General features: G+C 39.4%; 1 long non-coding RNA gene across 2 annotated transcripts in view; it reads left to right on the top strand.

The window, feature by feature from the left end:
• LOC143650051 (uncharacterized) overlaps positions 1-27,761 on the top strand; it is a 94,066-nt gene that overhangs the window by 32,130 nt on the left and 34,175 nt on the right. Inside the window, exons 3-5 of one of the 2 annotated variants that reach the window (XR_013159334.1) lie at positions 2,443-2,493; positions 17,692-17,739; positions 18,426-18,566. This is a non-coding gene — a long non-coding RNA (uncharacterized LOC143650051). The remainder of the gene's footprint in view (positions 1-2,442; positions 2,494-17,691; positions 17,740-18,425; positions 18,567-27,761) is intronic. The other variant, XR_013159335.1, reaches the window with a different exon arrangement.

A 27,761-nucleotide genomic window follows, 5' to 3' on the forward strand; every position in this document is an offset into this window, starting at 1 on the left:
ATGATCTAATTATTGAGCAGGTGGAGGTTGATGACATGCTTAGTCATAGAACATATGTAAGAAAATGGCAACCTTAATATGATGATTGGCCTGACTTTTAGTATTATAATGAGGTATAGGTTACTTAAGCTTTAAGCAACTGTGCATATCAGGCAGGCCTACTTGGGTTAGATTCAGCTACATCTATCAAGATAACTTTGGAATTGCAGTGGGTTAGTTTGGGGATGCTTCAAGGCCCTTCATTAATAAACAGCAGGTCCTGCCTTTAGTGATAACAGGAACTTAAAGTTGAAAAACTGGATAAAGGGGTAAAGGTGAGAGTCAGCCACAAGGTTTTTACAATCACAAGGTCACAAGGTGAAGGCTATAGAGTTATACAATCATTGTCAAAGATGGTGACAACTGGATTGCAGTCCAGCAGTTTCAGATATTTCCTTCTGGATATTCGAATACACTAGAAAGTAAAAAGAAATATCTATATAATGAGTTAATACTCATACACTTGTTAAATCCTAACTTCTTGGTATAGTTTTTTTTTGTTTGTTTGTTTTTTTAACATGGGCAGGCACCAGGAATCGAACCCAGGTCCTCTGGCATGGCAGGCAAGCATTCTTGCCTGCTGAGCCACCATGGCCCACCTGTTGGCTACAGTTTTACCCCTTAGATTTGTTGGTGTGGTGTATTATAGTAAATGATTTTCTTATATTGAACCACCATTGCATATCTGGGAAAAAAATCTACTTGACCATGATGTATAATTCTTTTAATGTACTGCTGGACTCGATTTGCAGGTCTTTTGTTGAGGCTTTTTGCATCTAAATTCATTAGAATGATTGGTCTGTAATTTTCTTTTCTTGTAGTATCTTTGTCTAGCTTTGGTATTAGGGTGATGTTGACTTCATATAATGAGTTAAGTAGCTTTCCCTCCTCTTCAATTTTTTGAAAGAGTTTGCACAGGATAGGTACTAATTCTTCCTGGAATGCTTGGTAAAGTTCACATGTGAAGCTATCTGGTTCTGGACTTTCTTTGTTGGGAAATTTTTGATGATGGATTCAATCTCTTGTGATTGGTTTGTTGAGGTCTTCTATTTTCTTGAGTCAATGTTGACTGTTCATGTGTTTCTGGGAAGTTGTCTGTTTCACCTAAGTTGCCTAGTTTGTTGGCATACAGTTGCTAGTAACATCCTCCTGTTATCTCTCACCTTTCTATATGGTCAATAGTAATGTACAACTCCCATTTCTGATTTTATTTAATTACATCCTCTTTCTTTTTTTCTTTGTCAGTCTAGCTAAGAGTTCATCAATTTTACTGATTTTCTCAAAGAACCAACTTCTGGTTTTGTTGATTCTCTGTATAGTTTTGTTCTCAACTTTATTCATTTCTGTCTAATCTTTGTTACTTCTTTCCGTCTGTTCACTCTGGAGTTTGTTTGCTGTTCTTTTCCTAGTTCCTCCAGGTATACAATTAAGTCCTTGATTTTGGCTTTTTCTTTTTTAATATAGATGCTTTGGGTAATAAATTTCCTTCTTAGCAAAGCCTTTGCTCCATCCCATAGGTTTTTAAATGTTGTGTTTTCATTCTCATTTGTCTCAGGATATTTACTGATTTCTCTAGTAATTTATTCTTTGACCCACTGGTTGTTTAACACTGTTTTGTTTAGCCTCCATATTTATAAATTTCCAGCCCCCCACCTGCTATTGATTTCCAGATTCATTTCATTATGATCAGAGAAAGTGTTTTATAAAATTTTAATCTTTTTAAATTTATTGAGGTCTGCTTTGTGACCGAACATTAGTCTATGCTGGTAAATGGTCCATGAGCACTAGAGAAAAATGGATAACCTGTCATTGCATGGTGTAATGTTCTGTAAATATTTAAGTCTAGTTCATTTATCATAGTATTCCAGATCTCTGTTTCCTTAGTGAGTCTCTGTCTAGATATCTTATTCATTGATAACAGTGGTGTACTGAATTCTCTAACTATTATTGTAGAGGTGTCTACTTCTTCCTTAACTGTTGCCTTATTGTGTTGCCAATATTTATGATTGTTATTTCTTCCTGATGGACTGTCCCTTTTATTAATACATAGTGTCCTTCTTTGTCTCTTTTAACTTTGTCTCTTTTAACTGTCTATTTTAAAGTCTATTTTTTTCTGATATTAGAATAGCTACCCTTGCTCTTTTCTGGTTGTTTGTGTGAAATATTTTTTCCCAACTTTTCACTTTCGACCTGTTTGTTTCCTTGGGTCTAAAGTGAGTCTCTTGTAGACAGCATATAGATGGATCATGTATCATTTTGTTTTGTTTTTTAATCCTTTCTTCCAGACTATGTCTTTTTTTTTAATACAAAGAAAATTTTTTATTTGTATATCAAAGACTAAGAAAAGATGACATAAGGTTAACAGAATTATGTCAAGAAAAATAAATAAAATGTCTTTCTTAGGTTTTAAAGCTGCAGATTATCCTGATTGATCCTTAAGCATTTTGTGTTCAGGTGAGTTTCAATTATGTTTTTCTTCCATTGGTCTTCATTATTTTTCTTTTTTTCTTGACTAGGAATTGCTGTGCTGGTGTGTGGCTCTTCCTCAGAAAGTGGTTCTTCTTTAATGTGTTTCTTTTTGTCCTTTTTTTTTTCTTCTTCACAGAGGTCTCTTCTACCACTACTGTTTCTTCTTTCTCCTTTTTTTTTTTCTAATTCCTCTTCTTCAACTTTGATTTTAACCTTGTCTTTCTTTGCTTTCTTTTCAGTAGTCTCCTCATCTTTATCTACCTGTTCTATACTGCATTTTTTAGAACAGGTTGTCAGGGTAGAGTCACCAGAAGGGTCATAAGTTTTCACTTCACTGTGCAGTTACAGTGGTATGGAAAAATATTCAGTCAGCATAGGGGAAAGCTGAATAGAGAAAATGTCTTTTCACAACCTGCCTATAATTTTATATTCAAACTTTTCTGCTTTTGCCAATGACTTTTCTGTTTTACTAATTTTTCCAATCCCTCTATTTTCCAAGGTCCTCAACCTGGCCTCTAATTTGGCTCTGTTCTCAACTACCATTGCAGAACTAGAGTTCTCACCAAAAACATCATAATGGATAGCCAAAACAGTTTTGACTGCCAACATTCGAGAAATCTTTCCTTTGTGTTTGGGACTTGTCTGCCCTACAAGCAGACTATGTCTTTTGATTGAGGAGTTTAATACATTAACATTCAAAGCTTTTACTGTAAAGGAAGTACATTCTTCAACCATTTTGTCTTTTGAATTTTACATGTCATATTTTGGATTTTACATGTCATATTTTATTTTTCCTCTTTTTTTACCCTTTTAGTTACCCTTAGTGTTAATCCTCATTTTCACACTCTCCTCCAAACCTCTCTCTCCTCTTTTTTCCTATCAGTTTGTAACACTCCCTTTAGTATGTAGAGCAGGACTCTTTTTCATGAACTCTCTGTGTCTTTTTATCTGTGAATATTTTAAACTCTCCCTCATTTTTGAAAGACAAGTTTTGCTGGATGTAATATTCTTGTATGGCAGTTTATCTCTTTCAGTATCTTAAATATATTATAACACTGCCTTATTACTTTCGTGGTTTCTGCTGATAAATCTCACTTAGTCTTTGCTTTAGTTTGTAAGCTGCCAGAATGTGATATACCAAGTAAAAAGGCAGGCTATGCAATAGGAGACAATATTTGGAAACCACATACCAGATAAGGATCTAGTATCCAGAATATATAAAGAGATTCTCAACTTAACAGTAAAAAGAGAAACAACCCAATTTTAAAAAGAGCAAAAGACATGAACAGACACTTCTCAGAACAGGAAAGACAAATGGCTAAAAGGCACATGAAAAGACCTCAACATCCCTGGTTATTAGGGAAATGCAAATCAAAACCACAATGAGATAACATCTGACACCCACTAAAATGGCCATTATCAAAAACAAAAAAACAGAGAACAAGTGCTGGAGAGGATGTGGAGTAAGAGGCACACTTATCCACTGTTGGTGGGAATGTAAAGTGGAACAACTGCTGTGCAAGGCAGTTTGGAAGGTCCTCAGGAAGCTAAGTATAGAATTACCATATAATCCAGCAATCCCATTACTAGGTAGCTATTCAGAAGACATGAGAGCAAGGACACAAATGGGCATTTGCACACCAATGTTTATGGCAGCATTATTTACTATTGCCAAGAGATAGAAACAGCTCAAATATTCATCAACAGACAAGTGTCTAAACAAGCTGTGGGATATACATACAAAGGAATACTATGCAACTGTGAGACAGAATAAAGTTATGAAGTATGTAACAACATGGATGGACCTTGAGGACATTATGCTGAGTGAAATTACCCAGAAACAAAGGGACAAGTACTGTATGGTCTTGCTGATATGAACTAACATTAATGAGTGAACTTGGAGAATTTGAGCTAAGAACAAAAGTTTTCAGGAGATAGAAATAGGGTAGAAATTGGGCAATTGGTTCTGAAGGAATACAGATTGTGCAACAAGACTGATTATAAAAATTCAGATATGGATAGCACAATATTACTTGATTGTAGCACAATAATGTAAGTACACTGAATGAAGCTGAATGTGAGTATGGTTGAGGGAGAAGGGCTGGGGGCATGTATGAAATCAGAATATAGGATAGAAGATAAAGACTGAGATGGTATAACTTAGAAATGCCTAGAGTGTACAATGATGGTGATTAAATGTACAAATTAAAAATTTTTTTTGCAGAAAAAAATAGGTGTGGCCCCAATAGATAAAAAATACAATGGTGACATAAAACAGCAGCTCTGAAGAGGCAGAACAAAGAATCAGTGAGCTAGACGATAAGAACATCTGAACTCTTACACGTTTGAAATAACAGATAGGGAAAATAATGGAAAAATTACCCAATGCTGGGTAAGTTCACTCAGCATAATGTCCTCAAGGTCCATCCATATTGTTACTTCTTCCTTTCTAATTTGGATGCCTTTTATTTCCTTTTCTTGTCTAATTGCTCTGGCTAGAACTTCCAGCACAATGTTGAATAACAATGGGGACAGTGGAAATCCTTGTCTTGTTCCTGATCTTAGGGAGAAAGCTTTTGGTCTTTCCCCATTAAAGATGATGTTAGCTGTGGGTTTTTCATATGTTCCCTTTATCACGTTGAAGAAGTTTTCTTTTATTCCTATTCTTTGAAGTGTTTTCATCAAAAAAGGATCTTGAATTTTGTCAAATGCCTTTTCTGCATCAAGATGATCATGTGTTTTTCTGCTTTGAATTGTTGATATGGCTTATTACATTAATTGATTTTTCTTATGTTGAACCATCCTTGCATACTTGGAATCAATCCCACTTGGTTATGGTGTATAATTCTTTTAATGTGCTGCTGGATTTGATTTTCAAGAAATTTGTTGAGGATTTTCACATCTATATTCATTAGAGAGATTGGTCTGTAATTTTCTTTTCTTGTAGTACCTTTTTCTGGTTCTGGTATAACGGTGATGTTGGTTGGCTTCATAGAATGAGTTAGGTAGCTTTCCCGCCTCTTCAATTTTTTTTGAAGAGTTTGAGCAGGATTGGCACTAATTCTTTCTTGAATGCTTGGTAGAATTCACATGTGTAGCCATCTTGTCCTGGACTTTTCTTTTTTGGGAGCTTCTTGATGACTTTACTTGTGATTGGTTTGTTGAGGTCATCTATTTCTTCTCTAGTCAATATTGATTGTTCATGCCTCTCTAGGAAGTTGTCCACTTCATCTACCTTGTCTAGTTTATTAGCATATAGTTGCTCATAGTATTCTTTCATTTCCTCCTTTATTTCTGTGGGGTCAGTCATTATGTGCCTCCTCCATTTCTGATTTTTTTTTTTGCATCCTCTCTCTTTTTCTTTTTGTCAACCTAGCTAAGGTTCCATCTATTTTATTGATTTTCTCAAAGAACCAACTCATGATTTTGTTGATTTTCTCAGTTGTTTTCATGTTCTCAATTTCATTTATTTCTGCTGTAATCTTCATTATTTCTTTCCTTTTTTTTTTTTTTTTTTGCTTTGGGGTTTGCTGTTCTTTCTCTAGTTTTTCCAAATGAATAGTTAATTCCTTGATTTCTTCCCCTTTTTTCTCTTTTTTTTGCCAAGCAGGCACTGGGAATTGAACCCAGATCTCTGGCATGGCAGGCAAGAACTCTGTGGGCTGAGCCACCGTGGCCCACCCCCTTTCTTTTCTTTTTCTGAGATGGGCATTTAAGACAATAAATTTCCTTCTTAGCACTGCCTTTACTGGATCCCTCAAATTTTGATATGTTGTGTTTTCATTTTCATTTTTCTTGAGAAATTTACTGATTTCTCTTGTAATTTCTTCCTTGACCCACTTGTTGTTTAAGAGTGCATTGTTTAGCCCTTCATATGTCTGTGAATTTTCTGCCTTTTATTGATTTCCAGCTTCATTCCTTTATGATCTGAGAAAGTGTTTGGTATGATTTCAATCTTTTTAAATTTATTGAAACTTGCTTTGTGACCCAGCATATGGCCTATCCTTGAGAATGATCCATGAGCACTTGAGGAAAAGGTGTATCCTTCTGTTGTGGAGTGTTCTGTAAATGTCTGTTAAGTCTAGTTCATTTATTGTATTGTTCAAATGATCTGTTTCTTTATTGATCCTCTGTCTAGATATTGTATTCATTGATAAGAGTGGGGAATTAAAGTCTCCAACTATTATGGTAGAGGTGTCTATTTCTCCCATCAGTGTTGTGAGTGTTTGCCTCATGTATTTTGAAGCACTCTGGCTTTGTGCATAGATATTTATGACTGCTATGCCTTCTTGTTGAATTGTTCCTTTTATTAATACATAGTGTTCTTCTTTCTCTTTTTTAATTGTTTTACATTTGAAGTCTAATTTGTCAGATTTTAGTATATCTACTCTTGCTCTTTTCTGATTGTTGTTTGCATGAAATATCTTTTCCCAACTTTTCAAGGTCAGCCTGTTTTTGTCCTTTGGGTTTAAAATGAGTCTTCTGCAGATGGCATATAGGTGGGCCCTGTTTTTAAATCCATTCTGCCAGTCTAAGCCTTTTGATTGGGGAGTTTGAGCCATTAACATTTAGTGTTATTACTGTAAAGTCAGTACTTTCTTCTACCATTTTGCCTTTTGGATTTTATATGTCATATCTAGGTTTTTATTCCTCTTTTTCCCTTACTGATAGTCTTCTTTTCTATGCTTTTCTCCACACCTCTCTCTCCTGCCTTTTCCTCTTTGCCTGTAGTGCTCCCTTTAGTATTTTTTGCAAAGCTGGTCTCTTAATCATTAATTCTCTGTGATTGTCTGTCTGAAAATGTTTTAATCTCCCCCTCATTTCTGACAGACAATTTTGCTGGATATAGAATTCTTGGCTGGCAGTTTTTCTTTTTAGAATCTTAAATATACCATGCCCCTGCCTTCTCACCTCCATGGTTTCTGCTGAGAAATCCATACATAGTCTTATTGGGCTTCACTTATATGTGATGGATATATGGTTATATATGTGATGGAATATATATATATGTGTGATGGATTGCTTTTGTCTGCTGCTTTCAAAATTCTCTGTCTGACATCTGACAGTCTGATTAATAAATGTCTTGGAGTATGTCTATTTGGATCTGTTCTGTTTGGGGTACACTGCACTTCTTGGGTCTGTAATTTTATGTCTTTCTTAAGAGATGGGAAATTTTCAGTGATTATTTCCTCCAATAGTCTTTCCCCCTCCTTTTTCCTCCTCTTCTCCTTCTGGGACACACACAACATGTATATTCATGTACTACATGTTGTCTCAATTCTCTGAGACCATGCTCATATTTTTCCCTATATTTTCTTTTGTGTGTTGGATTTCATTCAGATGTACAGTCCTCTAGTTCACTAATTCTTTCTTCTACCTTTTCAAATATATCATTGTAGGTTTCCATTTTTTTTTATTTCCTCTACTGTGCTTTTCATTCCCATAAATTCTGTAGTTCGATTTTTCAAACTTTTAATTTCCTCTTTTTGTTCACCCAATGCCTTCTTTATATCCTCCCTCAACTTGGTGTCTTGATTTTTGATGAGATTTACCATGTCTGTTCAAACATCCTGAATTAGTTGTCTCAACTCCTGTATCTCATCTGAATTGTTGGTTTGTTTCTTTGATAGCTTCAATTTTGACTCTTCATATTTTGCTGGCGTCTAGGCATTTGATTGCTTTTATTAGTTTATTCTGAAGGTTGTTTTCACTCTTTTACATAGGATTTTCTTACTTGATGGCTTTATTCTCTATCTGTTCTTTTACATTCAGTTCAACTTATTCTAGACCTCTACCATATTTATATTGAACTGATCAGAATTTTTCAGTTCTTATTTTTCTGTTTCTTGCCCTGCCTATAGAGCATTTTCTATTTGAGGAGGGTCTCTCCTCAGATATTATGTACCCCAGTTAGATTTTTCAAGACTGGACTGGCCTCCTTTCAGGAGAAAAGATTCACCTGCATCAGTTTTCCCTGATGGTGAGACCCAGCAGGTTGACAGACTTTCCTATGAAGCGTCTAGACTCTATTTTTCCTATCCTGCCCAGTATGTGGTGCTTATCTGCCCATGGCTTCCCACCAGGGTACAGCGGTGACTTTAAATTCAGTAGACTCTCCCTGTTATGGTTGAGACAGAGGTGAGGTTGGAGATTAGCATTAATTGCTTCAGTTTTCCAGTCACTGGGGCCTGAATTGCTTGAGAGAGGGATTCCACTTGAGTTGAGCCCCAGCTTTCTCTTGGGGAAAATAGAGCTTTCAGTGATTTAACTCCTTTCACCTGACTAGTTACTTTGTCTCTCAGACAAGCTTAATTCCACCCTTGCCTGGGGCACTGCTGGAGACTGAGAAGCATTGCAGTGTGTCTAGTGAACTATTAGTAGTAGCGAAAAAGAAAGAAAAGAAAAACAGGACCCCTGTTCCTTGGGTTTTGTCAATCAACAGCTTAAGTTGGTACAAGGCTCTATGTATTTCCAGGCTCTATGTTCTGCCTTTTTTTAGGGTTCAGCCCTTTTCAACTATCTTGTGCTGGCAGTCTCAAAAAGCCTGTTTTTGTTTTTTCCATCAGCCCCACCCCCTTTCTGCTGGGGCAAGAACTCCTAGTACCTTTATCTCTTATTCCAGGTTTGTCTGAGCTGGGGGCCTATTTTCAGTAGTCAAAATCTGTTAATTAATCCTGCAATTGTAGCTTCATGCTAGTAAAGTCTGTTTCCTTCCCCTTCAAGGAACCAGGTTGACAGGCTTGTGGGGGAGAGGCACTGGCCTCTGCAGCTTGGGGAACTCATGGTTCTGGGTGAAATCACAGCTGGTCCACCTTGTCCAGACTGGTGTACAGTGTGTGTCCAGTCACTGATGTGGTACCAGCAGTTGCTCTATACTGTTCCTGCCTATTTACTAGCTGCTCTGGAGGATGAACTAAATCCCACACCTCACTAGGCCACCATCTTGTCCTCTTCCCAATATGCCATGGGGCCACACCTTCTTAATTGAAGTAATCTCATATAAAGTCCCTACTTACAGTGGGTTCATACCCACAGGAATAGATGAGATTTAAAAACATGTTTTTCTGTGGTACACACAGCTTCCAACCATCATATCAATCAAGATGACAGAGTGAGATGCTTCATAGCTCTTTCCACCCATAGAAACTTTGAATGACCAGCAAGACTGCAAGAGACATCTTCCTCAAAGTTCCAGAAAACAGTTAAGAGCCTGCAGCAACAGTGTGTGCCCTGAATCAAGAAAAAGGCTACTTAAAAGCACTAGGCCCTCTGACTAGCCCCTCCTTCACCCTTCACTGACCAGGCACAGAGCTGTCCATGCTCCCAGTGCAGATGTCTGGTCCCAGTTCCAGAGGAAGCAGAATAGCCCCTGTGTACATTCTGGGATCATGTATATCTGGCTCAGTCTGTGTGGTGGTGACCCGAGGGACTCACTGTCCCAAAACTTGCTCTGAATGTTTAAGACCTTGAAAGTTTATCAAGATCTCCTACAGAATGCTGTGGGAAAATAATCAAGTGACTGCCTGGGACAAGGGATTGCTGACTTTTGGACATACAGTGCAGTGTCTGGAACAATTAGGGAAGGGGGCATTCATACTCATGTAAACAAGGGAATTTCTAGGGCCAAATGCACATATCTAACTCATGATGCATGTGCAGAAAGGATCTGGGAGGCCCTATGCTTTGACCTAGAGCTATTTGCTAAACTCATTGTATGGATACACCCCCTGAAACAGAGCAGTCACATAAATCAATCTTCAAAGACCAGGAAAGTTGTTTTCTTTTACTCCTTCTCTCCCTGTCTCTCTCTCTTTCTCTCTCTTTCTTTCTCTCTCTCTCTCTCCCCTTTTTGTTAGCTTGGCATTCAAGGAAAATCTCTAAATAGAAACAGACTTAAGGAACAGATGACTCATAATCTAAATTCTAATGACATTACTTTAAAATTTCCAAAAGTACAGGTTTCAATAAAAGTTACAAAACAGGCAAAGAAATAGGAAGTGATTGCTCAGGCAAAGGAGAGGATTGCCCTGGCAAAGGAGAAGATTAAAGCATGAGAAATCATCAGTGACGGGGATCAGGCATGGGACATTCTAAAAAAGACTTTTTAAAAATGGTCCTAAATATGCTCAAAAAGCCAAAGAAAAATATGGGCAAAGAACTAAAGGAAATCAGGAAAATAATAGATGAACACAAAGAGAATATCAATGGAGATACGGAAATTATGAAAAGGTACCATACCAAACAGAGCTGAAGACCACAGTAACAGATTCCCCAGAGGGGTTTAACAGCAGATTGGAGCTGGCAGAAGAAAAAAATCAGTGAAGTTGAAGAGAAGACTATTGAAATCGTCCAATCTGATGAACAGATTGGAACGGAAAGGAGAAAGAATGAAGAAAAGTGAATGAACTAGCCTGAGGAGCCATCAAGCATACCAATATATCATTGTGGGAGCCCTAGAAGGATAAGAAAGAGAAAAGAGAAGAGAAACTATTCAAAGTAATAATGGCTGAAAACTTCCTAAATTTAATGTCAGACATGAATACACATCCAAGATTTTCAATGAACTCCAAACAGAATATACCTAAATAGTCCTACACTGTATACCATGTTATAATCAAATTGCCGAATGCCAAATATATGAAGAGAATTCTGAAAGCCACAAGAGAAAAGCAATGTATTGCATACAAGGGGGACCTCAAAAAGATTAAGTGATAATTTTTTACTGGAAACCATGGAAGCCAGATGGCAATAGGAAGGCATACTTAAAGTGCTGACAGCAAAAAAATTGTCAACCAAGAATGAGGGGGCTATTAAGACATTCCCATATAAACAAAAGCTCAAGGACTGTATCACCAGTGGACCAACCCTATAAGAAATGCTAAAGGGAGTCAGGCAGGTTGAAAAGAAAGGATGGTAGACAATTGATTGAAGCCACATGAAGAAATAAAGATCTCCACTAAAGATAATGACATAGGTAAATATAAATACCAGTAATATTGTATTTTTGATTTGTAATGCCATTATTTACTTCCTACAGGATCTAAAAGGCAATTGTATAAAATATAATGAAAAACCAGTAGTTTTGGACCTATAATGTATAAATATGTATATGACAAGAACTACATAAAGGGAGGACAAAGAGTTATAAGAATGTAGTTTGTGTATGCCATTGAAATAAAACTGGTATCAAGGGAAGCAAAATTGTTATAGATTTAGGATGTTAAATTTAAGCATTATGGTAACCATAAAGAAAATATCAGAGACTATGCAAACTGATAGAGACAGAAAGTAGAGTAAAGGCTATAGGTAGGGGGCAGGGCAATGAGATGTTAATGAAAATTGAACGTGGGTTTTTTTGTTGGCGTGAAGGGAAAGTTTTACTAATGGATGGCGGTGAGGGTACTGCAACATCATGAATGCAATTGATCCTACTCAATGGTGTGCTTGAGAGGGGCTGAGATGAGAAGATTTATATATATATAACTTTCCACAATTTAAGAAAGGAAGGAAGGAGAGAGAAACTAAAAAGATAACAATTAAGTGAAATGCATGATAGTCAATGAGATCTTAGAACGAAGGAGAGGAGACTCAAAAGAACATTAGGATATAGAAAAATTTGGAATATAGAATGTGAGTTTTATATTAATGCTGAATTATTTGAACTCAGTAGTGCAGTTGGGGTGATTACATGGGTGGGTGTCCATGTCATCCAAAAAGGAGATAGATTAGGGGGTGAACGGTAGTTCAGTGGTAGAATTCTCGGCTGCCCTGCAGGAGACCAGGGTTTGATTCCTGGTCCATGCACTTCCCAAACAAACAGAAAACAAAATTTCAACAAATGGTGCTCCAATAATGGGATATTCACATGGAAAGATACGTACAGCATAGGGAAAAAAAAGTAAATAGATAGATAGGTAGATAGATAGATAGACAGATAAAGAAACGAAAGATGATAGATAGATAGATGGTAGATGAATGACAGATGGATAGAGTGACATGACAAAGTTGGCAGAATGTTAGAAACAGTGGATCTGGGTATCTGGGGTTGTAGGGATTTGTTGGAATTCTCTGAATGGATTTTGTATTGTTTTTGCAACAGTCCTGTAGGTTTTAAATTATTTCAGAAGAAAAAGTTAAGAAAAAATAAATATAAACAAAAAACTGAGACACAGAGAAGTTTAGTTACTTGCTCCTGGCTGCCCAGTTATTTAGTACTACACCTGGAAAGCAAGCCCAGATTTTTGAAGCCTAGGCCAGTGATTTTTATGCCACATCATCCCCTGCTGCATATCATCCTTGAAAGTCAATGTGCTGTGTTCCTGGAAATCTTCTGAATGTTTTCTATAGACAATTTAATAACATGTTTTAATGTCTTACCTCCTTCTTTTGTTAGTGAGGAGAAACCCTGGCATCATCTTTGACTCATACCCCTTCTGCCCTCATATCTATCCAGGTGAATAGCTCTACCTGTTTTTCCTTTGAGAGAACTATTCTAACCAAATGCTCCTCTCCATTCTTTCTACCACAACTGCGTCCCAAATCCATCAACTTACTCTTCAATTAATTTATGATCACCAGATGAAGCCTTTACACAGCAGTCTCTGTCCTTTCTGATCTATACCACAGGCCTCCAGAAAAGGATATTTGCCATTGCTTGTCTAAGAAACTCCCAGTGGTCTCCTACTGCACCAGCTATCAACCATGGATGTTCAATGTCCTTGTAGTAGCTTTGATATTGTTCCCAATATTTGCTCCACCTCTGCAGGAAGATTATACTTTCCCATGCGTTATCTCAGGTTTGACCATGTGGCTTGCTTCAGCCAATTAAATGTGAGTGAAAGTGACATGTATCACTTCCAAGGAAGAACTTTAAGAGCCAATGTGGGTTTTCTCCACCTTCCTTTTCCCTCTGCCTCGAGAGTGGCAATGTGCCAGACAAGGGTTGCTCCTTCAGCTTAGATCCTGAAATGAAGAGTTGCAGCCAACTGGGAGCTGACCCGAAGGCAACTCAGGTTTATACGAGGCTGCAGCAGTCCCATCTTGCTTATATAACATGAGCAGGAAATAAATTTTGCTCTTGCAAGCCACTGTGACTTTGGAGCCATTTATCTATCAGAGGGAAAACCAGAGAAAGCTGACTGCTACAGGCCCTATAATCAGCCCCCTCTATAGCTCCACAAAGTCTGCCCCTTCCCAGTACATACTGGAGTACATACTAACCATAGATTTTCCAGTCCTCACTTTATTGGAGCCACTGAACTTGGACCTATCATTTTGCTTGTTATCAACTTAGACCCAAAAGAAGTGCTCAAGTTAGAAACTGGTGACTTTGCCCAAGTTCTCTAGGGTTTGATGAAAGGAAATCTAGAAACTTACAGATATTTGTACAGTAGTTTATCACACAATTTGAACCTTAATAACAGACTGTATGTATACCAATTAAACTTAGTGGTGTCCTTAAATATGATTCCACTCAAGATTATATATTGGGTTTCAAGATTCTGAATCCAGAACTGCTTTCTTAGAGTCATATAGGATGAGCAGTGATTTGCCACAAGTTAGATGGTTTTTGTCATTTACTTCTGAGACTTTAGTTACTGTTTCATTGCAGCATCAGCAGCGCCTGCCTTAGAATAGATCCAGCCATTGTATGAAAGTCTCATAAGACTGATCCAAATATCCCATCTCATAAATCTGTTTTCTTCGTATTCGTTTTTGTCATGGTTCTCACCAACTGGTAACCTTTCCTGTCCACCCTTGTGAATCTGACTCAGTCTTTAAGACTTGCCTTTCTTACGAAGTTTCCTTTCCAGTTCTCAGGATGCCTGAGTAGATGGTGAGGGGTACCCAGGGAGACACGATACAGCAATGGGATGCTAGGGACCTAGTTAGACCCTTGTCTCATGAGTGCTCTAGGAACAGGCTACACTAAGGAGGTAAGAGGTGATTCAGAAGTTTTCAGAAGCAAATTAGGATCAGAAGCCAGAAGAAAACTAAATTGGGCATCAGACCAAAAGCCAACACTGGCAAGAAAATATAAACAGCAAGAGTCATTGGCCAGAAAAGGATAAAAGAAGGCTGAGAGCAAAGTAAAAAGTAGGTGAGACACCAAGTCTGAAATATTGGGCTTGAGGCAAAACAGTTTTTGTGCAGCACTATAAACGTGTGGCAGGATGAATGCGTCGGTTTGAAGCTATTATGTACCGCAGAAAAACCATGTCCTTTAATCCTGATTCAATATTGTAGGGTGAAAACCTTTGGTTAGATTGTTTCCATGGAGACTGACCCACTCGTTGTGGGTGTGACGTTTTAATTAAATTACTTCCATGGAGATGTGGCATGCCTGATTGTGGATATGGCCTTTTGATTAGATGGAGATGTGATATCACCCATTCAAGGGTGGGTCTTGATTAACTTACTGGAGTCCTTTAAAAGGGGAGACGTTTTAGAGAAATTACTGTTGCTTCAGAGCTAACAGAGATGCAGTCATGTGGAGATGCTGGGAGTGCTGACAGAGAGAGCAGACACCTAGACACAAAAGCTTGGAAATGCAGAGCCCAGCAGACATCTCCATATGCCTTCTCATGAGATCGTAAGCTAGCAAGAACCCGGAGTTGTGTCCTGGAGGAACTAAGTGAAGGCCTACAGATGCTTAGAGAGGAAATCACTAGCATCAGAAGCTGAAATCAGTAGAACAAGGACCAGCAGATGCTGGCCACATGCCTTCCCATGTGACAGACATCGTCCTTTCTTCAGTCAAGGTATCTTTCTCTGGACACCTTAGCTTAAACATGTTTATGGCCTTAGAACTGTAACTGGTACCTTAATAAATTCCCTTTTTAAAAGCTGTTCCATTTCTGGTATATTGCATTCCAGCAGCATTTAACAAACCAAAACAGTCAGGCAACTCCTCCTTCAAGGATCTTCCTTAACTACTTCGGTCCTCGCTGAAAACCCTTTAGTGCCAGGAATGAGTGAATACCAGCCACTGGGCTTAACCCTCCAATCCGCTTTGGTTCATGAATGCCGGTTTGGAGTTCATGCCAGGGAAGATACATGATGAATGTCAGTCTAAGCAAGGGCAGAAAGGAAGGAAGAGAGAAGTCACAAGCTAGGAACTGGTAAGGGCACAGGGGTGTGGGAGGGTTTACGAGCTGGGGGAGCAGGCCATCCAATGGCAAAAGCAGGGAGAAATGTGGGGACTGGGGAGGTGAGAAAAATACTGGGCTGTTTGCAGAACAGGCAAAAATAGAAGGAGGTATCAGTGCAAAGTAGGGTCAGAAGCAACCCAGAAAAAGTTTTCTGACAGCTATTTGTCTTTTAAATATATATTTGGGATGTTCCTCTTAAAGTGTCCGGATATTCTTTGCCTCTCATTACTCTAACTATAAGCCATAATCATATATTATTTTGTGTCTCCTCTTCTATTTCATGTATGTTTCTTTCAATTCTCTTAACAAGGACCTAAACTCTTGTGTTCCTTCAGTCTCTTCCCACTGCCTAGCACAATGATGAATCAATTGTTATTAATTTATGAACTAATGCCTACTTTAATTCTTCTTTTTCTATTTGTTCTTTTCGCCAGTGTCTACATGCATGCATTAAGCAAGCATTTGTTTTTATACATTATAAAAAATATATAAAGTTATATATTATAAAAATTAATAATGACATTCCTTGAGTACTGTGAGCCAGGCTCTGAGCTGGATGCTGGGGCACAAATATCAATAAAGCAGGTCCTTGTAGAGCTCACAGTCTGGTGAGGAGAGACAGATGTGCAAATACAAAGATTGCGCTCTTCCTAGGTGCATCTCTTATCATATGAGATGATATTTTGATGAGTCCCAAATTATGAATAAGAGTTCGCCTGATGGATAAATCAGGGAAGGTCTTACAGGCAGAGAGAACAGTATGAATACAGGCACAGAGGCTGATTCTTCACTCTAACATGTAGCCATGAGACAAGAAAAAAGATCCCTTCTAGATGAAGATCGAATGAATTTTTAAGGATTACACAATTTCTCTATACACTGTACATAAAGCAAAAGTCCTACCTTTATTCTTTTGCCTCACTAGCAGACATGTAAATAAAGACCTCAGCAAATTGCTTTTCTGATGGGAGTTTGTGGTCATTTTAATCACTCATCAAAACTCTGAGCAAAAGTCTGGAGTTTTTCTTTGCTTTTAAAATTGTGCACTAGACTTGAGTGGCAACTCAAAAGAACTACTCTTCTCCTCCAAAATCTTTTTGATTAATTAATCGAAGTGGTATAGTTCAAGAATAAATACCTCATACCCATTTATACCACAAATAATCTCTTTAGAAAAAAAATCTTTCCTTCTGTCTATAAATTTCTCTTTTATTTTTCAGAAACCTAAAAATCTTCTTTTTGCCAAAATGATCCAACAGCACGTTATGCTGCTTTGAGTGAGCATTTTAGCTTCTGAGTTATCATGAAATGCTTGAAATAACAGATTCTAAAGGAAAATTCTAAAGGGTGGTTCATTTTAACACTGACAGTTCAAAGAGAGTGGGCTACTTATCCAAGGGGAAACTTTTTTCCTTTGATGACGTCAAAGTATATAGACCTTAGACACACCACTAGCAGTCACCAGGATTGTACGTGTGCCTCAGGCTGCTAGCAGAAACTTTTGGCCAGAGAGTGTTTGCTGTAAATCTATTAGGTAAAGGCATGGCTGAGCCGCAACTAAGAATATGTCTATGAATGTAATTAGACTTTGGAACAACCTGCCTGGGTAGGTGTGAACACCAAGAAGTTTGGGGCCTTACTTTCATGTCTGGAAAGCCTTCCGCAGTGCTTTAGCTTCAAGGTCTAGAGAGCAAATGTTCATGCTCTGATTGTCTTTACACCGCTAGGGATGGTGCTGTAATCTGTAACTTGGGCCTCTTGCCATGCACAACAGCTGAGAACCTTTTCCCTGAGTCTACTTTGACCCAGGGAGACCCTTGACTTTGGGTAGATGGTTGGCTGAGTCAATTTATTGCCATGCTTTCTCATCCTTCTCAAGAACACTAGAGCTCTTTTTGTTGTGGTGGTTGTTTTCTGTGCAGTGAGTTTTTATTGTTGTTGTTCTGTTTTGTTTTGTTTTTTTAGTTTTACACGACAATAAGCAAAAATCTGAATTCTCCCTTCTCTTTCTCCCACTTTTCTTATCTTTCAGATTGCTGGCTGATTAGAAGCAAAGTTAAGGAGAATCTGCAGGTGCAAGGTGCTGAAGCCAGGACTTCCAGTGCACCACACAGAAACTTTTGCCTGCCTCCCTCTTCCACCCTTCTTTCTGAAACCCTGGCTTATTTTTCTCAACCTCTTACCTAAATTTTCACCTTCTTTTAAGTTCATGATGAACTCCAGTGTGGCAAGATTGTGATGCTGCGCGAAGGCTGCTGTCCAAAAATAGACTATTGTACTGAGGAGGGGAGAGGCTGGTTTTAAGAGGCGTGCCAGCCAGCAGTGGCTTTCAGTAGTACTTATTGGTTAATGTCTGCAAATTTTCTTTTTCTACCAAAAGCTAAATGAGGCTCATTAAACTCTTCTGGTATAATTTTTTAAAAGAAAGGACAAGTTAAAAATAGCCTAAGTATAAGTCTTAGAGGCAATGAAAGCCTCTGTTGTTAGGGAGAACTGGTGATGAGGTTTGGGTAGAGATTTTTATAACTGAAAGCCCACAGCTCTGCAGGAGCTGCAGAACCTCAACAGGAGGGATAGCCTTGGGGAGGGGTCTAAGGGAAAGGGACCTTGCAGGGCAGAGCACTGTTTCCAAGGACTGACTCTCACGCAGATCCAGCTCAGTGGGGCTTTGTCAAGTATCTATTAACATGCATGCTAACAAATGGTAATGACATAATTTCTTGACTTGTGTCTGCTTAAAATGCCAGCATCTTGGTTCAATTTCAGGAGAGAATTGGGATGACAAAATCAGAAGGATTGCCTTATTTTGAGGCATCAGCCCCTTTGAAGAAGACAGCTGTCCTTAAAGGGATGACAAGGTCCTGTCTTCTCTGTGCTGACAGAACAAAAGAAGACAAGACAAAACAGGTAACCGTGAGTGAATGCAGTGGGAAGTGGATTTTTACTCGCTTGGCCCTTGCTAATGATCCTTTGTGTTCAAATCTAAACCAGGAGGTTTTACGCTGTAACAAATAGTTTGACACCTCCTTTCTCAGGTTTTTATGTTGGTGAAAGAAAAGTCAAGAAGAGTCTTGGAGATGAAAATTAATCATCATGAGCACTCTGTAGGCTGAGAACTTGGACAAGGGCTGAGATGCCAGCTTTGGGCAGGGAGGGGTTGCTGCTTGGTACACTGATTGTACCCAGGTTTGGGTAACTCTGTTTTTCTCAACTCCAAAGGAGCTGAGCCAGCTGCTCCTCTGACAACCACCATAACACAGGCCACATCAATCCCCCCTGATTTAGGAGCTCCCTTGCAGATGCATGTGAAAATTTTCTGCCTCTCACTGCTTCCTGGAGGGCTAAGAAGGGAATGGGATGGCGTGAGAAAGAGCAACTGTGCTGGTTTGAAAGGATGTACGTACCCTAGAAAAGCCATGTTTTAATCCTAATCCCACTTTCTAAAGGCAGCCGTTTCTTCTAATCCCTATTCAGTACTGCATGCTTGAAACTGTAATTTAGATCATCTCCCTGGTGATATGATTTAATTGAGTGGTTATTAAACTGGATTAGGTGGAGGTGTGTCTCCACCCATTTGGGTGGGTCTTGATTCATTTCTGAAGTCCTATAAAAGAGGAAACCTTTTGGACAATGAAAGAGATTCAGAGAGAGCAGAGAAGAACGACATAGCCACAGGAAGCAGAGAGCCCATGAGCCAGCGACCTTTGGATGTTAAGAAGGAAAATGCTTCCTGGGGAGCTTCATGAAACAGGAAGCCAGGAGAGAAAGCTAGTAGATGATGCTGTGTTCTCATCCAGCTGAGAGAGAAACTGTGACTGTGTTCACCATGTGCCTTCTCACTTGAGAGAGAAACCCTGAACTTCATCAGCCTTCTTGAACCAAGGTATCTTTCCCTGGATGCTTTTGATTGGACATTTCTATAGACTTTGTTGTAATTGGGACTTTTTTTGACCTTAGAACTGTAAACTAGCAAGTTATTGATTTCTCCTTTTTAAAAGCCATTCTGTTTCGGTATATTGCACTCTGGCAGCTAGCAAACTAGAAAAGCGACTCAATCTGCAGAAGAGAGGGAAGGGTTCCCACCCTCTGCCAAAATTGGGTCCCTACTAATTCCCACTCCTGGCAGGCCACACCTAGAATAAATGGGGTTACTTTAGAGGATCTTGAAAGTGTTGTCTAGGAATGACTTCTAGAAACTCCCTGTCTGAAAGCAATGCAGAGATGGTGTACTGATGCTGATAAGGTTGAGACAGAGATTAAAGCAGGAGCAGCCACTTGGCAGGGACATGGTGCATCAGACTGGGGACCCATCTGGGTCATCTGCAGGCCCCTGTAACCCTAATTTTCTCTGATTTGACAAGGGTAGGGGCTCCTGAGTCTAAGGAAGCAGTGCAGGAGGAGTTGCAGCAACACTGGTGGTGGAGGAGGATATTTTCCAGCCTCTATCCTATGCCATGGGCTCAGGAACTCAGCCCTTCTAGCTATCTGCTGAAACGTCCTCCTAGTAATTCACCCTCAAAACAATAATTCTGTAGGCCAGATTTTTTGAAGGCAGTAAGAATATTAGAAACAATTTATTGAAGGCTTATTATCTTCCAAGCATCATGCCAGGTTTTTACACAAATTAGCTCTCATATTCATCAGCCAGTCCTAGGTTCAAAACCTGGCTGTGCCGTTTGTTGCCGGGTCACTTTAGACAAATTACTTAACCTCTCTGAGCCAGGTTTCTCAGCAGTAAAATGCAAATAATAGTGGCACTTATATATAACAGCTGAGAGGATTTAAAAAGATAATGCATGGGAAGTGCTTAGCAGAGTGACTGGCATAGCACTCAATAATGTTATTATGTATTATTATATAATTGAAATTATATGTCATAATCATTATTGTGATTAGACCTATTTTTACATGCAGCTGTGGTTACTGGTAACATAATTAGTAAGAGATGGCAGCGCCAGTATTCCAATGAAGGTCAATGGAACTTTAAAGCCTGGCTTTTTTTTTTTTTTTACCATTATAGCTCATAGCTTCTTAAGAAATTACATTGGGTGGCAGTTATATGACTCGGAGTCATTTGAACTCTTCTGAGAGTATAAGAGTGTCATCTCTTGTTTCCTCTTAATATTTAAACACACCAGCATATGTATCACAAAATGGTTTCACTTTAATTATCCTACCCTCAAGTACAGGACTGTGCCATACATTTTTGCTTTCCCAGTGTCTTACATAGTGCCTGCCACTGGGAAGGCAGCTGATAAATGTGTATCAAGTTGAACCGACTTGGATCCGTAGGGACAGTGAAGTTAATAAAATAACTAGGTCTTCACAGCTCCCCTTGGCCTCCTCAGTGGCCCATTTTGACAACAAAGGCCATTGTCTCCACGTTTCAAATGCCTATTGTAAATTGAGGTGTTTTTCTGGTTTTGACTCCTATGCTTAGTTCTTCTTAGTTACTTTCAATTTATCCACTTATCTATTAAATAATCATTAAGTTCCCACTATATGTCAGGCTCTGGTCTTGGTTCTGGGATACATTAATGAGCAAGAAAACCATAGTTCCTGCCCTCACAAAGGGGATACAGCAAGTATCTAATAGGCGAGTTTGGAATAAAGTCACTAGGGGAATATAGAAAGAAGTGTCTACCGCGTGCCATGCTCTCACAGGAGAAACGAGGGGTGCCTTGGGAGCATGCAGTGGGAGCGCCTCCCTGGGACTGCAGAAGTAAGATCTCTTGGAAAATGGGGAGAAGGAGCCACACAGGTAAGGGATACAGGGAGGAAGGCAAAGAGAATTGCTGGGAAACTGTTAACCAAGTAGAGACCTAAGGGGTATGAAAGGGGGAATTGGGAGAGGACAGAAAATGAGGTCTCTGCCTTCTAAGAGCATCTACTCTTAAGAAACAAAATGTATAGGAATGAGCTAACTTGAGAAAACAGTTAAAGTAACAGTAACAAATGGCAAATCATGTCAGATGACATGATATGAGTGTAAATGCGTTCTAAAGAATGTTACTCTATTGTCACAAAATGAGCCCCACAGACTACCTGTATCAGAATCACTCAGGGTGCTGCTTAAATATGCATAGGACTTTATCCTGGACTTCCAGAATCATACTGTCTAGGAGTATGGCTGGCATCTGCAAGTTCATCAAGCACCCTGGTTGATTCTGATGCCCACTAAGGTTTGGGAATCATTGTTAGCCAATTCTTTATGGAGCAAGTTCTATGGCAGACTAAGCCAGAGAGAAAAGGTGTAAAGTCCAGAGGAGATGACAACAAGTACCCTGGGGCGTGGGGGCATTGTGGCCTCAGGTGAAAAGGAGAAGGGAGGATGCTTCTAGTAGGACAGGTTGGTGTAAGGGAATCCAGGGAGATTCTTGTATGAGACAGACAAAAGATTGGACTGGCTGGAGCACACTAGCAAAGTTGTGGAATAACAAAAGGGTTACCTAAAGAAAGTCTAAGGAATTCTAGAAGATGAATTAGGAAAGCAGAGTTACAATGCGTTCTTCAACAGGACAAGCCCTAGCACAGTGAAAATGCTACTGGAAAGATGATTAATAATAAAAGATTTTTTACATTTATGACTTTGGTAACTATCACATAATTTTGCTGAAACTCGAGTTCTTAATCTAGAAAGTTGGGACAGTCATATCTACTTTTGAGGGTTGTGAGAATTGAATGGAACAAATGTGAAAAATCAGTCCTATTGTGGACCAAGGCTCTTCGAAAACAATAACAAAACGAAAACCAAACATTTATGCATACACACAGAGAGAGATGCATACTTTTCATTACCCATCATGTGGCTTGTAACGTCTGCCCCATGATAATTACTGTACCTTTTCATTGTTTATTTCCTTTCTCTTTGTCTTTCATAAGCCAGTCCCCAGCCGCTCCAGGAGCTCTCCTGGGAGTCTTGTACCCAACCTTCTCACGGAGCGCCCTCTCGTGCCGAATGCTTGAATGACTCATTCTATCTCCAAAATATAAGGATGAAGTTTCTATCTACATGAAACTGTCCTTGGTAATTTAATATAACATACATAAAAATAACACCTTTAATAGAAAGCTAGGCATTGGTACCAAGAACAATTTACTTTGCAATTTTACAGCTATAACAATAAATGACTGCCAATGTTCTTCCTGAAACAAAATCTCTTAGTAACTACTGCAGGGTTGAGTTCAGTACACGAGACACAAAGGTGCTCTATCCTGAGGCTTCCCCTTGCTTACTTCCAAAGCAGCAGAAACTGCATCCTTCAAGTGTTTCTTTTACTGATTATGATTTCACTTACAAATGTCTTCTTTTTTTGGAAGAGTGGAAATGTCACTCAATTGGTAATATCAGGAGTCTGATTTCAGATGCCACTTCTGCAATTGACTAGTTCATAGTAACTAAGTATTGACTAAGTCACTCTCCCTCTCTGACTCTTAGTTTCTGCAAATGTAAAAGGAGACACGTTAACTCCATGACCACTCAGATCTCTTCCTAAATGTTTCTTTTCCTGAAGGGTTCAATTTACTAAAAGAGAGACAGTGTGAGGAATGGAACTCCAAAGGGGTAGGAAGACCTAAATTTGTATTCTTGTTTCTATATTTACCAGTTCTTAGACCTTGGTCAGTCATTTTATCTGTCTGAAACTTAGTTTCCACACCTGGAAAGTGGGGGAAAGTCCTGCTCTGTCTTATTTATATGGTTATTATGAAACAAGCAAACTAAAAGCTGTTCACAAAATACTTTGACAACTACAAAGAGCTATAGCTATAAAGTAAAGACCCCTTCCTGGTCATCTCTTTGTGAGCAATGTGTGGTATTGAAGAGCTTTAAAGACAGATACATTTGAGTTTTAATCCCAGCCCCACCAATTAGTAACTTCGATAAATTTAGGCAAATCTAAGCTTCAATTTCCTTAACTGTAAAGGAGAAGGACCGATGTGGGGATTCAATAAATGAATGAAAATGTCTGGCACATAACAAAAGATCAATAAATGTGTGCTATTGATTTTATCCAATCAACTTCATTATAGCATTTAGTGGGTAAAGAAGATAAGAAAGCAAAGTTAAATGATTTCTACAAGTTCCCCACATCTCTATTTTCTGACCTTTGAATGGAATTCATCTTAGGCCTGCTGGGTGGCACAAATCCCTGATTTCAGGAACATGCTAACAGGCAAATCATCATAAGGCCTCAGACTGTGTCAGAAGGGCAGGTTAAAACTCATGCTTGGTTCTAAGGGTTTTCTGGCAACCTAATTGAATAGTCAGTATTGGCCATGCAGAATCCTCATTGATTTTAGAAGGCCAGTACTGCAGAAACAGGATGATTTTTTTTTAAGAGTTCCCAAATCTGAATTCTCTGGACTTTGCAGCTTACAGAGGTGGTACCACCAGTTGACCCAGCATAGGCCCATAGGTTCTTCCTAGTTTTCCCAGTTAAAGGTAAAACACTGAAGCCAGTGGCAGGGCAGATGTTCCGCATCACTGGGTCCTTGAACCAAACTGTGGTAACCATAATATCTTTATAAAAACCAAAACACCAGGAAGCCCAGTGAAAGACAAAGAGCTATGGGCTCTGAAGGTCCTTCTGGGGCCTGGTGGTGATGACTTAAACAGGCTTATTTTCTTTGATTTTCCCAACTATCCCTACCATCTTGGATAAAGAAGTTTTATATAAACAACTATGGAAAACACCCCGTGGGAGCTAACTGGCCCCTTTGGTCAAAAGCCTTCTGAGGGCTGAAGGGAGACATGCCTTCAGCGTCAACTGAGGCAACTTCGCATCAGTGCTGTTTTGAAAAATAATTTCTGTTTTCAAGCAATGTAAACGGAAGGGAGAACTCAGCTTGTGAAACAATGCTGACGGTGACACTCTGAGCCTCCTTCCACTTCTTTCCTACCCTGGTCTCCCTGACTATGGAGGAGCCCCATGAGGAGGACAGGAGATCACCTGGGGAGAAGGTGAGGAGAGTCTGGGAATGATGGACGAGTCAGCGCATTCCTCCTTTTCTCTTCTTTTGAAAATGAAGAATCCTGCCAGCAACATATTCAGCATGATGTGCTTTCATCTTAGAATCAGTGACCAGACAATGGTGTTTTATAGCCATGCAGCTGTACAGTTGACACCTGGGTAACGAAGCGGAAAAGTAATGCTAAAACTTCCTCCTAGTACTTCCCGCGTTACCCCAAATAAGACTTCTCTGCACATCACCCCAAATAAATCAACTGAAATGAGTCTCTGTGCTTTCTGAGGTGCTTCTGGCTTTGCCTGCAGCAGCCCAGGAGATGTGTCATAGGGGAGGGGGAAAATGTCATTGAAAGAGCTCTCTTTCTGCACTTTAACTCCTTTACTCATATATTTAGGAAACCAAACACTTTACAACAATCCAAGGCCCACAAAACTTGTGTCTAAGACATAATAATCTTCATAAAAGAGCCTGCCTTTTTCTCAGAGAAAGACCAAAGTCAGAAAATTTAGATTCAAATCCGAACTTGATCATTTTTTAGCTCTGTGATTGGAGCAAATCCTTAACTTCTCTAATTCTCAAGGGTTGTAATTGAGAAAGTATATCCTACCTTCCCTACTGACCTCCATGGGTGGTTATGAGAAGGAAGATTAAAATGTGATAAGGTTTGGGGCGGGTAACAGTGGCTCAGTGGCAGAGTTCTCACCTGTCATGCCAGAGACCCTGGTTCGATTCCAGGTGCCTGCCCATGTAAATAACAATAAAAAAAGTGATAAGGTTTGTGCAAAGCCCTGGAAATTGAAAGCGATATTGAAGTGTAACTGTCTGGCCCCTGTTGCATGCCCATTGATATCTCTGTGGAACTGGCTACTGGAGTGTGATACATGGGATGTGAGGTGTAGAGCGAGTAAAGTCAATGGGAAGATATTTAGAGTTTGTCTTAACTTAATCCTTCCAGTTGCAGTGTGTAGGCTGCCTTTTGTTCATGTAGGCCAAACATGGAAGTGGCCTCAATTCTTTCCAGCCACAGTATCCTCACCAAACAGTCATCCACGAAGGGTGCACAATAGATACGATTCTATAATACCAATACAGCAACTTGAGCTCATCCATATGTGACTGAACATTGCCTAATGACTCAGTATTAAGATCTCTAAATACCTGTTTTCATATACTAAGAGGTCAGTGCAGTAACCCCCTATGGACCCAAAAGAAAAGGAATATCCAGATACACACAATAACCTTATGGTGTTCCTTCCAAGGTACAGCTGGATTAAAATTTGTCACACTCTCACCCATAACTGTTCAAACTTTGATGTGCATAGAATCATCTGAGGGAACTTATGAAATGAAGACTCTGATCCAGTAGGACTGGAGTGGAACCTGAGATTACACTCCCACTTGAGAACGATGTCGATGGTCCTCAAGCCACTCTTTGATTAGCAAGAGTGTAGAAGACAGGGGTGCGAGGGTAGTTCAGTGGTAGAATTCTTGCCTGCATGTGGGAGACTGGGGTTTGATTTCCAGCCTATGTACTTCCCCTCTGCCCCACCAAGAAAAAAATTCAACAAATGGTGCTGCAACAACAGGCTACTCACATGGAAAAAGAATGAAATGTGATCCGCACTACACAGCATACAAAAAAAAAAAAAAGGAGCCATCAAAAAAAAAAAAAAAAAAAAAAGAGACCGTAGAAGACTATCAAAGACTGACTCAATTCTGCCTCACATCTGCATTTTCATCAGTTGATCCACACCCCCCATTATCTCATCCAACAATACTGCTGCTCCCTCTCCTCCAGCCTAGTTTCCCCATTCACTTCCTCTCTCCCAAATCCTTCCATTGACCCATCTGGATACTCTACCTTCTCAACTCTTCCTTTCATTATGAAACTATTCTTTTGAGGCTTATGCAGACTTCCTCATCACCTCTTCCACTCACTGATGATTTTTATACTGCGGTCATAACCAACTTCTCGGTCTAAAGCCCTGCCATCATCTAGGGCAACTTTAACACCTTGTGGCAACCCCCATCATCCTTACATTCTTCACCTCCAGTTTATTTTCTTTCTCATGTTAACCCAGACACCATTTCCCATAACCATAATCTTGACATGGAATTCACCCCCAATTTTCCCATCTCTCATAAGAGTAACTCAGAAAGCCCACCCTGGCCTCAATTCCTATGTTTCCTCCTTATTTGCTCTCCACACACTGTCATAGTTTCCTGAGATTGCCATAACAAATACCAGTAGCTTGGAGGCTTAAAACATAATAGATTTGTTGTCTTATGGTTCTGGAGGCCAGAAATCCAAAATCAATGTGTCAACAGAGCCATGCTCCCTTTGAACCCTATAGGGGAGAATCCTTCCTTGCCTCCTCCAAGCTTCTGGTGGTTTTCCAGCAATCCTTGGAGTTCCTTGGCTTGCAGCTTCAACACTTCAATCTCTAACTCCATTTTCACATGGCATTCTCTTTTGCGTCTGTCTGTCCAAATTTATTTCTTCTAAAGACATCAGTCAGATTAGGGCCCATCCTAATCCTCTTTGTCTTACCTTAACTAATCACATCTTCAACCACCCTGATTCCAAATAAGGTCACATTCACAGAATTTGTGAATTTCAAAGGATATGCACAGCTGGACCTATCTGTGCTCTTCCTCACGCCCTCACTTCTCAGGTCAAACCTCTGTTCTATGCACTTACAACACCATGTGCTATTCTTTCATGGTGTAATTGAAAGAGCTTGATTTGAAAAGTCCATAAAAAACAAACATCCCCCTCCCTCCCGCAGTTGTGCCTGTAAAGCACTCTGAAGGAGTAGTTTCCCATGGATGAAACCCCCTCAGTGGGCCCCATAGCTGAGCTACTCACTCACAGTGAAAAGCCCTCTGGTCACTTATATCCCAGGACAGTCCCAGTTTAATAATTAACTATGTCCAACTCAGAAGAATAATCAAAACTGAATCATTCAAAGTTAGTCCATTGTGGGCAGGAAGCCTGCAGTAGGAAAGGAGGATGTGTTCAGTGTCTTCTCCCTTATAATACCAGTTACTACCTCCCTCCCACCCCAGATGTAACTTCTTAACCCTAAAGGATTATAGGGGAAGGTTAAAATGAAGGGACTGGAAAGGTGT

This window comes from Tamandua tetradactyla, chromosome 11, assembly GCF_023851605.1.
Source record: "Tamandua tetradactyla isolate mTamTet1 chromosome 11, mTamTet1.pri, whole genome shotgun sequence".
Lineage (NCBI taxonomy): Eukaryota > Metazoa > Chordata > Mammalia > Pilosa > Myrmecophagidae > Tamandua > Tamandua tetradactyla.